Below are 14,023 nucleotides of genomic sequence, written 5' to 3'. Positions count from 1 at the left end.
TCAGGTTTCCAGCACTTGTTGATTTTCACTTTAATCTCTTATCAGCAGGATTGGGTGAGAAATTGGGCTCATTAGTAGCCAGTTTTTGGATGCTGTGAGTACCTTTAGAGCTCCAAAATAGTGTCTGTGGTATACATGCACATTGTGGGTGCATTGTGCCGGACAGCATATTCGTGCAGGTGTTAGCACGTGCGCAGTGAATGTCTGCCGGAAGTATGCAGAGTGGATAGATCACAACACCAATAAGTATGCAACGCTGATTTGACACCACTGGTGCCATTTTTGAGTTCACTTCTCCAACCAGCACTGTTTCTTAACCTCACACTGCTGAACATTTGTTCAATCAAGCAGAAACATTTGTTCAGCAGCAGGAAGGGTCCCCACATCAGTGCTATTTAAATGGATCATCAAATACGTACAGGTACGTTTCTGCTTGATTTCTTCTGCTGTTGCTATGATTCTATGAGTGTTTGGTGCTTTCTATACTTGTTTCACTGGGAGTAGTATGGCAGGTGACTTTTTTGCTGACTTCCTGGCTTCTGCACAAACAGTTGCCCCCAGCCATGAGTACACTAGTGGACATTCCCCTTGGAATACAGCATGTCTTGGAGAATTAACAGGTGCTGGAAGAGGGAGGAGTGGGAGAAGGACTCTCTGCAGGAGGCCATAACTGCCCCGTGTGTTCAGGGAGCAATTCTGCTACCAGCATCTTGGAGGAACAATGTGTGAAACATCTGTGCTTCAATAAGGACATCACACTGAAAGCTGCTACCTGCTGCAACCACAACTGCAACCTCAGAGCAGGGCAATGACTGTAATGCCAGTGGCTGTAAATGTGACCGTGGCAATGAACTTTTATGCATCTGGCACCATCCAGGTTGGAACTGGAGATATTTGCAAGATCTTCCCATTTGCTGTACACTTTTGCATAAGGTAGGTCACTGCGACTCTCTATTCAAAGACATTTCATTCTCTCTTGCCAGATACATCATGGGAGAGTGGGTGTTGTATTATCTCTTTCAAAATAATACAAACAAAACTGAAGGTCAGGCATAAAGGTTGAACACGGAGCTTTAATGGAGATTTGTTGTTGCTTCAGCTTACACATGCTAACTGACTGCACAAGTGAACTGAATCTTGTTATTGCATCACTTCCTGTAATGATATATTAGCATAAACATATTTAAATAATTATATTTAACATACTAACAAATACACTATCACAAAAGTGGATCCACAGATATGCTAGGATTGCATAGTTCCCCATGGTGCCGGGTGCTATTGGCTGCTTTTACATCGCTTAGCGAGTGCCGCATATCCATGTGCCAGAATTGAAAGGGATTGCACTCCCTCAATATCCAGCTGGTGTGTGACCACATGCAGTGTATCATGCAGGTCAATGCTGGGTATCCTGGCAGGAGTCATGATGATATCATTCTGCAGCAGTCCACAGTGCTATCAGCATTTGAGTGACCATGACAAACCAAAGATTGGCGACTAGGCAACAAGGGCCATCCACTGATCACATGGCAGATGACCGCGGTGTGCAAACATACACACACATGGGCAGCATGCCCTTTAAAAATATGTGTGGGGTTGGACCATGGTCTTCTAAGTGGATGCCTCCTAATTGGCTGCCTCCGCACCTGCCATCAGCCCGACAACAGCCCTACGAACAGGTGGGAGTTGTCTCTGAAGAGGTATTTACCTTTTTAAAATAAACTGTGGCCACAGCTACCAGACCACCCGTGTGGAGGGGTTTCCACGGGATGATCTATGGCCACAACTGTGGTTCGCTGATCCTTGTGCCTCCGGTGGTGGGGTAGCGGAACGGGGAACTGAAAGAGGCCTCACAGGCCCTTAGGCCTGCCGCTGACAAGCCACTTCCAGGTGCTTGCCACACTTTGGCCTCAGTGGGGGCCTGTCCGCCACCAGTTGGGCACTTAATTACTCAAATAAAAGTAAAATACTGCGGATGCTGGAAATTTGGAATAAAAACAAGAAATGCTGAAATACTCAGCAGGTCTGGCAGCATCTGTGGAAAGAGAAGCTGAGTTAACGTTTCGGGTCAGTGACCCTTCTTCGGAACTTAATTACTCAAGTTGACTGCATGCTGCTGCTGAACAGGTAGCCTCTGCCTTTGATGGACCCACCTCCAGCAAGAACGGCTGGAGGCAGGAATGTGTCAGACCGCTGACCTGACCTTCTCATATCTAAATTTCCTCCCGGTCCTGCCTTCAAGCCTGCTTCCATGGGACTTGGCCATGAGGCAAAAATAGAAGCCATTTTTTTTACTTGTTCATTGGATATGGGGTCGCTGGCTAGGCCAGCATTTATTGCCCACCCCTAATTGCCCTTGAGAAGGTGGTGGTGAGCCGCCTTCTTGAACCGCTGATGTCCTTTGGGCTTAGATACACCAACAGAAGGGATTTCCAGGATTTTGACCCAGCAACAGTGAAGGAACGGCGATATAGTTCCAAGTCAGGATGGTGTGTAGCTTGGAGGGGAACTTGCAGGTGCTGGTGTACCCATGCATCTGCTACTCTTGTCCTTCTAGATGTTAGAGGTCATGGATTTGGAAGGTGCTATCGAAGGAGCCTTGATGAGTTGCTGCAGTGCATCTTGTAGATGGTACACACTGCTGCCACTGTGCGTCGATGGTGAAGGGAATGAATGTTGAAAGTGATGAATGCAGTGTCAATCAAGTAGGCTGCTTTGTCCTGGATGGTGTCGAGCTTTTTGAGTGTTGTTGGAGCTGCACCCATCCAGGCAAGCAGAGAGTATTCCATCACACTCCTGACTTGCGCCTTATAGACAGTGGACAGGCTTTGGGGAGTCAGGAGGTGAGTTACTCACTGCAGAATTCCTAGCCTCTGACCTGCTCTTGTAGCCACAGTATTTATATGGTTGGTCCAGTTCAGTTTCTGGTCAATGGTAACCCCCCAGGATGTTGACAGTAGGTGATTCAGCGATGGTAATGACACTGAACATCAAGGGGAGATGATTAGATTCCCTCTTGTTTGAGATGGTCATTGCCTGACACTTGTTTGACGCATATGTTACTTGCCAGTGATTAACCCCAGCCTGGATGTTGTCCAGGTCTTGCTGCATGTGGGCATAGGCCGCTTCAGTATCTGAGGAGTCATGAGTGGTGTTAAACATTGTGCAATCATCAGTGAACATCACAAGATAAATATTCCAAACCAGATTTTTAAGTGAAATTGTGCCATATCACACACAAAACCCAACTTATTATCCTTGTGCATTTTTTAGTGCCTGTTCTAATGCTCCTAAGCAGTGGTTGCAGCATGGATGGTGAATGGCTGCTGACTTTCAGTGGGGGATATGCAGAAGATTTGGAGGACAACCTCAAGCAGCACAAGACCTAGAAGGCCCGGCTTCAGACTACACCATTTCGGCATGGGCAGCAGGGATCTTGGCTGACTGGCTGACAGGCGACAGCAAGGGCACTGGCGGAGTGACAGCAGTGGGAGGATGAATGCTGTCTTCCTGAGAGAGGACAGAAGTTCGTGCTCCCTGGTGCCTCTGCCGCTTTCCCCCACCTATCCCACCGTACCCCACCCCACCCCCGCCAGAATGGCGCTTCATCAATCCTAGAGGTTTGCTGGACTGTTTGAACACCCTGCAAGCCCCTTTGAACACTGTAATTCACAATCAAAACATCAACAGTCGGAACTTCTGCCACAGCACTGAGAAGGCTTCTGCTTGTGCAGCCATCAGATGCTGCATCATGGTTGGGTCCACAAATGTGTGAACAGAGTAGGCCACCACTTCTATGCTGGAAAGGATGTGTTCCAAGCTCTGCACAAAACCCTGTGCAAAGTTGGTGCTGGACTTCTCCATGCTCCATGGCATTGACTGCAGGCTTTCTGGCAGCCTCCCAGTGCAGCAGGCATTGCATTGAGCATAGCCATCAGAATTCTTCTGTAGGCTGCTACATCGAAGTTCTCATCTGAGTCTTCTGCAGAAGACCCCAAATGCGACCTCACCCTCTGGCGAGCTTGCACCTGCCCTTTCCTGCTTTCCTGCACTTGTGCCTGATATCTCACCATGTGCAGTCCTGCCTCTAAGCTAACAGGAGCGGAGGAAGAAGAGTGGCAGAGCTATAGTGATAGGGGATTCAATTGTAAGGGGAACAGACAGGCGTTTTGGTGGCCACAAAAGAGACTCCAGGATGGTATGTTGCCTCCCTGGTACGAGGGTCAAGCATGTCTCTGAGCGGCTGCAGGGCATTCTGAGGGGGGAGGGCGAGCAGCTAGTTGTAGTGGGACATATCGGTACCAATGACATCGGTAGAAAAAAAGGGATGAGGTCATACAAGCTGAATATAGGGAGTTCGGACGTAAATTAAAAAGTAGGACCTCAAAAGGTAGTAATCTCAGGATTACTATCTGTGCCACGTGCTAGCGAGAGCAGAAATAGCAGGATATATCAGATGAATATGTGGCTGGAGAAATGGTGTAGGGGGGAGGGATTCAGATTCCTGGGACATTGGGACCGGTTCTGGGGAAGGTGGGACCAATACAAGCTGGACGGGTTGCATTTGGACAGGACAGGACCAATTTCCTTGGGGGGGGGGGGGGGGGGGGGCGGGTTTGCTTGTGCTGTTGGGGAGGATTTAAACTAGAATGGCAGGGGGATGGGAATCTGAGCAGGGAGACAGAGGAGGGGGAAACAAGGATAGAAATGAAAGACAGAAAGGGTAAGAAGCAAAAGTGGAAGGCAGAGAAAATAAGGGCGAGAAACAAATGGGGCCATATTGCAAAATAAAGCTAAGATGACGAACAATGTTAAAAAGACAAGTCTAAAGGCATTGTGTCTTAATGTGCAGAACATTCACAATAAGGCAGATGATTTAACAGCATAAATAGATATAAACTGTTATGATATAGTTGCGATTACGGAGACATGGCTGTAGGGTGACCAAGGATGGGAACTGAACATCCAGGGGTATTCAATATTTAGGAAGGACAGGCAAAAAGGGAAAGGAGCTGAGGTAGAGTTGTTAGTAAAGGAAGAAATCAATGCAATAGTGAGGAAGGATATTGACTCGGAAAATCATGATGTGGAATCGGTATGGGTGGAGCTAAGAAACACCAAGGGGCAGAAAACGTTGGTGGGGGTTGTCTATAGGACCCCAAACAGTAGTGGAGACGTAAGGGATGGCATTAAACAGGAAATTGGAGACGCATGCAATAAGGGCACAACTGTCATCATGGGTGAGTTTAATCTACATATAGATTGGTCAAACCAAATTAGCAATAATACTGTGAAGGATGATTTCCTGGAGTGTGTTCATGACAGTTTTTTAGACCAATACATTGAGGACTTAGTAGTTGGCAGGAAAAAAGACAGAGGCGCAAGGGGAGAGCCAACTGTGCAACAGCCCCGACAAACAAATTTCTCTGCAGCACCTGTGGAAGAGCCTGTCACTCTAGAATTGGCCTTTATAGCCACTCCAGGGGCTGCTTCACAAACCACTGACCACCTCCAGGCGCGTATCCATTGTCTCTCGAGATAAGGAGGCCCAAAAGAAGAAAAAGATATTGAGGAACCAACTAGAGAACAGGCTGTCCTAGACTGGGTATTGTGCAATGAGAAAGGATGAAGTAACAATCTTGTTGTGCGGGGTCCTTTGGGGAGGAGCAACCATAACACGCTAGAATTCTTCATTAAGATGGAGAAAAAAGTAGTTGAATCCGAAACTAGGGTCCTGAATCTAAATAAAGGAAACCACAAAGGTATGAGGTGCGAGTTGGCTATGGTAGATTGGGGAGCTGTACTAAAAGGGTTGATGGCGGATAGGCAATGGATAATATTTAAAGAACGTGTGCATGAATTACAACACTTATTCATTCCTATCTGGCGCAAAAATAAAACCGGAAAGGTGGCTCAACCATGGCTTACAAAAGAAATTAGGGATAGTATGAGATCCAAAGAGGAGGCATATAAAATTGCCAGAAAAAGCAGCAAATATGAGGATTGGGAGCAGTTTAGAATTCAGCAAAGGAGGACAAAGAGGTTGATTAACCAGGGAAAAATAGAGTTTGAGAGTAAACATGTGGGGAACCTAAAAACTGACTGTAAAAGCTTCTATAAATATGTGAAGAGAAAAAGATTAGTGAAGACAAATGTAGGTCCCTTACAGTCAGAAAAGGGGAAAATTATAATGGGGAACAAAGAAATGGCAGAACAATTAAACACATACTTTGATTCTGTCTTCACAAAGGAGGACACAAATAACCTCCCAGAAATGTTAGGGAACCAAGGGTCTAATGAGAGGGAGGAAGAGAAGGAAATCAGTATGAGTAAAAAAATTGTGCTAGGGAAATTAATGGGGTTAAAGGCTGACAAATCCCCAGGGCCTGATAATCTACATCCCAGAGTACTAAAGGAAGTGGCCCTGGAAATAGTGGATGCATTGGTGGTCATCTTCCAAAATTCTATAGACTCTGGAACAGTTCCTACAGATTGGAGGGTGGCAAATGTAACCCCACTATTTAAAAATGGAGGGAGAGGGAAAAGAGCAGGGAATTACAGACCAGTTAGCCTTACGTCAGTAGTGGGGGAAATGCTAGAGTCTATTATAAAGGATGTGATAGCAGAACACCTGGAAAGCACCTGGATTGGACAAAGTCAGCATGGGTTTACAAAAAGGAAATCATGCTTAACAAAGCTACTGGAGTTTTTTTGAGGATGTAACTAGTAGAATAGATAAGGGAGAATCAGTGGATGTGGTGTATTTGGATTTTCAGAAGGCTTTGATATGGTCCCACATAAGAGGTTAGTGTGTAAAATTAAAGCACATGGGATTGGGGGTAATTATACTGGCATGGATTGAGAATTGGTTGACAGACAGGAAACAGAGAGTAGGAATAAATGGGTCTTTTTCCGGGTGGCAATGACTAGTGGGGTGCCGCAGTGATCAGTGCTTTGGCCCTAGCTATTCACAATATATATTAATGACTTGGGCGAGGGAACTAAATGTAACATTTCCAGGTTTGCAGACAACACAAAGTTTGGGGGGACTGTGAGCTGTGAAGAGGATGCACAGAGGCTCCAATGTGATTTGGACAAGTTGGGTGAGTGGGCAGATGCAGTATAACCTGGATAAATGTGAGGTTATCCACTTTGGTTTTAAAAACAGAAAGGCAGATTATTATCTGAATGGTGATAGATTGGGAAAGGGGGAGGTGCAACGAGGCCTGGGTGTCCTTGTACACCAGTTGCTGAAAGCAAGCATTCAGGTGCACAAGGAGTTAGGAAGGCAAATGGTAATTCATTACAAGAAGATTTGAGTACAGGAGCAAGGATGTCTTACTGCAGTTATACAGGGCCTTGGTGAGACCGCATCTGGAGTATTGTGTGCAGTTTTGGTCTCCTTATCTGTGGAAGGATGTTCTTGCCATGGAGGGAATGCAAAGAAGATTTACCAGGTTGATTCCTGGGATGGCAGGATTGACATATGAGGAGAGATTGGGTCGACTAGGCCTATATTCACTGGAGTTTAGAAGAATGAGAGGGGATCTCATAGAAACCTGTAAAATTCTAACAGGACTAGACAGGCTAGATGTAGGAAGGATGTTCCCGATGGTGGGGAGTCCAGGACCAGGGGTCACAGACTCATGATAGGGGTATGTCATTTAAAACCGAGATAAGGAGATATTTCTTCACTCAGAGGGTGGTGAACCTGTGGAATTCTCTACCACAGAAGGCAGTGGAGGCCAAGTCATTAAATATATTCTAGAAGGAGACCCGATATATTTCTTAATGCCAAAGGGGTTAAGGGATATGGGGAGAAAGCAGGAACAGGGTATTGAATTAGACGATCAGCTGCGATCTTTTTTGAATGGCGGAGCAGGCCCGAAGGGCTGAATGGCCTACTCCTGCTCCTATTTTCTATGTTTCTATCTTCTATGATATGCACAGTGTCAGTATCTGCGCTGGTGGCTGCAAGTGTGAAACCAATTGACAGTGCTGTCTCTTCATCTTCAATCTCTTCTTGGTGCCCTTCCACTGCTGGCCAGGTTGGACCTTTTCAGTAACTGGAAAGAAAAAGGTATAAGTGTAACATTATGGTGCAGAACTGGGGGTGGGGTTGGGGGGGTGCAGTGGCTGGTGGTGGCGAAGTAAGAGGTGCATGCTTACACCATCTCCAGTTGGTAAATCAGAAGAGATTGTAGGATGAGAGTAAGTGGGATGTGAGAAGGAGGATTAGGTTATTAGCATACTGTCATCTTCGATGGTTTTAGCCCCAGTGCTGGCCAAAGCCTCAGCAATGGCCATCCTAATAATGGCTAGCACTGTCTCCTTAATGGGGGTTAGGAGATGTAGACGTATCTGTCACCCTCTGGTGAGCTCCTGCTGCCTCTGGTTGTGTACCGTCCCATCCTACAAGAAAGAGCAAAGTATGTCAGTGAGTGTGGTGCAATGTGTTTGGGTGATGTGGCTGTCATGATTGAATAGCTGAAAGTATATGCAACCTGTGAGATGTGGGTGTGAGGTTTGCAGCAGTGCCAGGTGTGTAAGGGTGAGGTAAAGCATATGAATGTTAGGTAAGAGGCCTGATTGATAGAGATTGTTTGTGGGCGTGTAATGGAAGTGTGGTGATTTGACCAGTTTTTAGAATTAGAATTAGAATTAGAACATTACAGCGCAGTACAGGCCCTTCGGCCCTTGATGTTGCGCCGACCAATTTCTGAGGCTCGTGGTGCAGTAGGTAGGATATGGCATTTGAAGATGCATTCACTGACCTTGACCTCTTGTGTGAGGTCATTAAACTTCTTGCAGCACTGCATCCAGGTCCTCTGGGCCTGACTCCAGGCATTGATCGCCACGGCTATCTGCTCCCATTTCCTTTTGACCATGGGCTGGATTTTGTTATCCCACTGCCACTCACGATAGCGTGTGTGCAAAATGACGGCAGCCCTGCCTGAGAAGGTTTTTGGCTGCGCCGCTGCGATTATGTAGCTGATGGCCACTTAGCATAACGATGGCGGTCATTCCACCACCCCCCCCCCCCCAATCACGCGGCAGGTCGTTTATGGTGTCTCCTGATGTTTGATTGCAGAGTTCAACCCTTACCAGAGTACCCACTTGCAGAATTGCCTCTTCCATCACATCTGCAGATTGAGCTTAGTGGCAATGTCCGATGCCAAAAACAATTTGTGAAGATAACAACGGATAATTAACCTAACCTTTGCAGGCACTGAGGATTCCCGCCTCGGTGGCGCCAGCTTTTCAAAGGGCTTAATTTGCAGTGAGTTTCAAAGATGGCGGAGCGCATGCGCGGGATTAGCTCTGTGGAGCCGCCACATTTAATATCGTGGCGGCTCATTTATGTGGCTGGGGCGGACTGCCCCCCTCTGATGACGTGGAGGGGGCATGTGAGCTCTCCCTGGCAACGGCATCAGGTGCCACCGCGCAGGCCCCAGCACCATTTCTAAAGGGGCATTGAATTTAAAAGTATTAACAATAATTAAACACATCTTTCCAGCCCCTCTCCCACTCCCCAAATAGCTTTACATTTCATCCCTTGCCCTCTCCCCTGTCTTCCCCCCAAAAATATTCACCTTGTGTACTTGATCTTACCCCGCCTCCCCTGCAAAGGTCAGAAACTTTTAACATTACCCCTTCCCATAACCCCCTAGACCAATCAGGTGGGTTTGACCCTGCTCCCCGCTCCTGCACTGATATACTTATCTCCTCCCCCCCTCCACACCGGTGTCCCGCATCAGATCTCCATTTGGAGATCTGAAGGCGTGGGAGTGCGGGCCACAATATCGGACCATAATATCGGAGCGGGACGGCCGGTGGCACCAGGTAAGTAATTATTCCTTAATTTACATGTTTTAACATATTTAAATGTGTCTCCCATTGCCGAGTGGTGGGGGGGGGAAGCGCCATGGGGCCTCACTGCCACTGGTAATATGGGCCGGGGCCTTCCCAGCATCGAGGCCCACGGCGGGCCTCTCCCTGAGGTGTTTCCCAGGCCCCTGAAGTCAGGAGGCCGGTATAATTCAGCCGAAAGGTGGGAAAGTGAAGGCACATGAGTGCTGCACATCATGCAGAAGATCACAAACGCCTGGATCGGATCTCAGTGAATTATATACTAATGCATGCAAAACAGTATTTAACATAATTAAACCACAATCCCGTTGCTTTATGGCGGAGGTGCTAGCATGGACCTCTGAGAAAATCGGAACCAGACATTATGGCGTCAGTTTCCGTGGTGGACGAATCTGTGCCGATTCTTCAGGTGCCCCCCCGCCAGAAAACCCGCCTTCCAATAGCGCATAAAATCCAGCCCCACCTGTCCGTTATGCCTCCTGGCTCCCTGTGGATACAGGACATATCTCCTCCTTTCCACCTCCTCCATTAAAACCTCCAGTGCAGTGCAACATTTGAAAACCTTGGAGCCTCCTCTCTCCTATGTTGCACTATTCCTTATTTCATCCGGGGTCAGATTCTCAACAATGACGACTCCCAGCACCAGTTGTAACCACATTGCACCTCCCCTTTAAGTAATGTAGACTAGGTTTAAGTGGTGCTAGCCACTCGCGGTTTTGGTCCCCTGCTGATGTATCCAGCCAATGGACAGTCAATTAGTCCTGACTGGATGCAGAGATCATTCAAATGAACAGGCAGCATGAATTTTGCATGCTGCCTGCATTGGAATTAGCGGGCACAGGTTAATCACCCATTTTCAGGGGATATCCAATTTAACCCCCATTGTGTTCAATAAGCAGACCGTGCTATTTAAAGTGACCACAGTAAATTCAACAGCATATACAGTTGTCCATATTGTTATGCAATGTGTTTTGTTAAATGATAATTTTCTTTAATTCACTGACTGGAGATCTGAATTTATATATATTTTTTTTAATACTTTTACAAAAGACCAGCTAAAAGGATGATTTTGCTGGCAGCTTAGGATGATCACCGAGTTTGCGACACTGTATTTTACATTGCAAAGGACTGTGAGGAGGGAGACAAAATGGCTGCTAAATCCCCAGCAAGAACCAAGACCCGGGAAGTTTTAGGAAACTGTTTGTTCTCTTTCTTTTAGCAAAAAGAAATACTGCTAAATGCTATGTTTGAATCACTGAGTGACTGTCATGTGACAAACCCCTCCCCATCTATTATTTTTGGACTGGTGTTTTTCTCTGTGGCGGACGGGGAGGTGACAGCTGGACTCTGGCATGTGCAGACCCAAGTGGAGGGACCCTCTCTCACTCTCCATTCCAGTTTGAAAGCTTTCAAATCCTGCTTGTTGGCTGACCACCTTTGCATACTCTGGCTACAATCCGAAACCCCGTTGCAGGAAATCATCCACATCACTATCTCCAAGAGACTCACCGAACCAGTCATCTACCTCTTCAAACTAAAAACCTCAGTTCCACTGAATTCAGCTAGAAGCCAACCGAATCACCAAACTCCACAAACTGTATACCATTTTTGCTATGGACGCTAACTCAACAAATCTACCTTTCCCCACTCTGTAACCTATTTGTGTGCGTGTGTAAACCTCTAATGTATGGATGAGTGAAAGTTGGCACATTGTTTATTGTTTTATTAGTTCGGTTTAGGTACAATAAAGTTGACCTCTTTCTTTGTTAACTCAGGTAAACCTGTCCAATTGGTTTTTGTTATGATCATGGCAAGTAAGTAACCAAACATCTACTAAATTGGCCAGTTCATCCACTTTAAGAAAGAATTAAACAAAGAACAAAGAACAGTACAGCACAGCAACAGGCCATTCGGCCCTCCAAGCCTGCGCCGATCTTGATGCCTGCCTAAACTAAAACCTTCTGCACTTCCGGGGACCGTATCCCTCTATTCCCATCCTATTCATGTATTTGTCAAGATGCCTCTTAAACGTCATTATCGAACCTGCTTCCACCACCTCCCCCGGCAGCAAGTTCTAGGCACTCACCACCCTCTGTGTAAAGAACTTGCCTCGCACATCCCCTCTAAACTTTGACCCTCTCACCTTAAACCTATGTCCCCTAGTAACTGACTCTTCCACCCTGGGAAAAAGCTTTTGACTATCCACTCTGTCCATGCTGCTCATAACTTTGTAAACCTCTATCATGTCGCCCCTCCACCTCCGTCGTTCCAGTGAAAACAATCTGAGTTTATCCAACCTCTCCTCATAGCTAATGCCCTCCATACCAGGCAACATCCTGGTAAACCTCTTCTGTACCCTCTCCAAAGCCTCCACGTCCTTCTGGTAGTGTGGCGACCAGAATTGCACGCAATATTCTAAGTGTGGCCTAACTAAAGTTCTGTACAGCTGCAGCATGACTTGCCAATTTTTATATTCTATGCCCCGACCGATGAAGGCAGGCATGCCGTATGCCTTCTTGACTACCTTATCCACCTGCGATGCCACTTTCAGTGACCTGTGGACCTGTACGCCCAGATCTCTCTGCCTGTCAATACTCCTAAGGGTTCTGCCATTTACTGTATACTTCCCACCTGCATTAGATCTTCCAAAACGCATTACCTCACATTTGTCCGGATTAAACTCCATCTGCCATTTCTCCGCCCAAGTCTCCAACCGATCTCTATCCTGCTGTATCCTCTGACAATCCTCATCACTATCCGCAACTCCACCAACCTTTGTGTCGTCCGCAAACTTACTAATCAGATCAGCTACATTTTCCTCCAAATCATTTACATATACTACAAAGAGCAAAGGTCCCAGCACTGATCCCTGCAGAACACCACTAGTCACATCCCTCCATTCAGAAAAGCACCCTTCCACTGCTACCCTCTGTCTTCTATGACAGAGCCAGTTCTGTATCCATCTTGCCAGCTCACCTCTGATCCCGTGTGACTTCACCTTTTGTACCAGTCTGCCATGAGGGACCTTGTCAAAGGCTTTACTGAAGTCCATATAGATAACATCCACTGCCCTTCCTTCATCAATCATCTTTGTCACTTCCTCAAAAAACTCAATCAAATTAGTGAGACACGACATCCCCTTCACAAAACCATGCTGCCTCTCGCTAATAAATTTGTTTGTTTCCAAATGGGAGTAAATCCTGTCCCGAAGAATCCTCTCTAATAATTTCCCTACCACTGACATAAGGCTCACTGGCCTATAATTTCCTGGATTACCTTTGCTACCCTTCTTAAACAAAGGAACAACATTGGCTATTCTCCAGTCCTCTGGGACCTCACCTGTAGCCAATGAGGATGCAAAGATTTATGTCAAGACCCCAGCAATTTCTTCCCTTGCCTCCCTTAGTATTCTGGGGTAGATCCCATCAGGCCCTGGGGACTTATCTACCTTAATGCTTTGCAAGACACCCAACACCTCCTCCTTTTTGATAATGAGATGACTGAGACTATCTACACTCCCTTCGCTAGGCTCATCATCCACCAAGTCCTTCTCTTTGGTGAATACTGATGCAAAGTACTCATTTAGTACCTCGCCCATTTCCTCTGGCTCCACACATAGATTCCCTTCTCTGTCCTTGAGCGGGCCAACCCTTTCCCTAGTAACCCTCTTGCTCTTTATATATGTATAAAAAGCCTTGGGATTATCCTTAATCCTGTTTGTCAATGCCTTTCATGACCCCTTTTAGCCCTCCTGACTCCTTGCTTAAGTTCCTTCCTACTGTCTTTATATTCCTCAAGGGATTCATCTGTTCCTAGCCTTCCAGCCCTTACGAATGCTTCCTTTTTCTTTTTGACTAGGGTCACAATATCTCGCGTTATCCAAGGTTCCCGAAACTTTCCAAACTTATCCTTCTTCCTCACAGGAACATGCTGGTCCTGGATTCTAATCCACTGACATTTGAAAGACTCCCACATGTCAGATGTTGATTTACCCTCAAACAGCCACCCCCAATCTCAATTCTTCAGTTCCTGCCTAATATTGTTATAATTAGCCTTCCCCCAATTTAGCACCTTCACCCGAAGACGACTCTTATCCTTATCCACAAGTACCTTAAAACTTATGGAATTATGGTCACTGTTCCCAAAATGCCCC

At 46.5% G+C, this 14,023-nt stretch overlaps 1 protein-coding gene across 2 annotated transcripts in view; it reads left to right on the top strand.

Moving 5' to 3' along the window:
• Positions 1-14,023, top strand: part of LOC137352227 (myelin transcription factor 1-like protein) — a 400,319-nt gene that overhangs the window by 280,458 nt on the left and 105,838 nt on the right. The gene's annotated exons all lie outside the window — the stretch shown is intronic.

This window comes from Heterodontus francisci, chromosome 3, assembly GCF_036365525.1.
Source record: "Heterodontus francisci isolate sHetFra1 chromosome 3, sHetFra1.hap1, whole genome shotgun sequence".
NCBI lineage: Eukaryota > Metazoa > Chordata > Chondrichthyes > Heterodontiformes > Heterodontidae > Heterodontus > Heterodontus francisci.
This window is presented reverse-complemented; position numbering and strand designations above follow the sequence as displayed.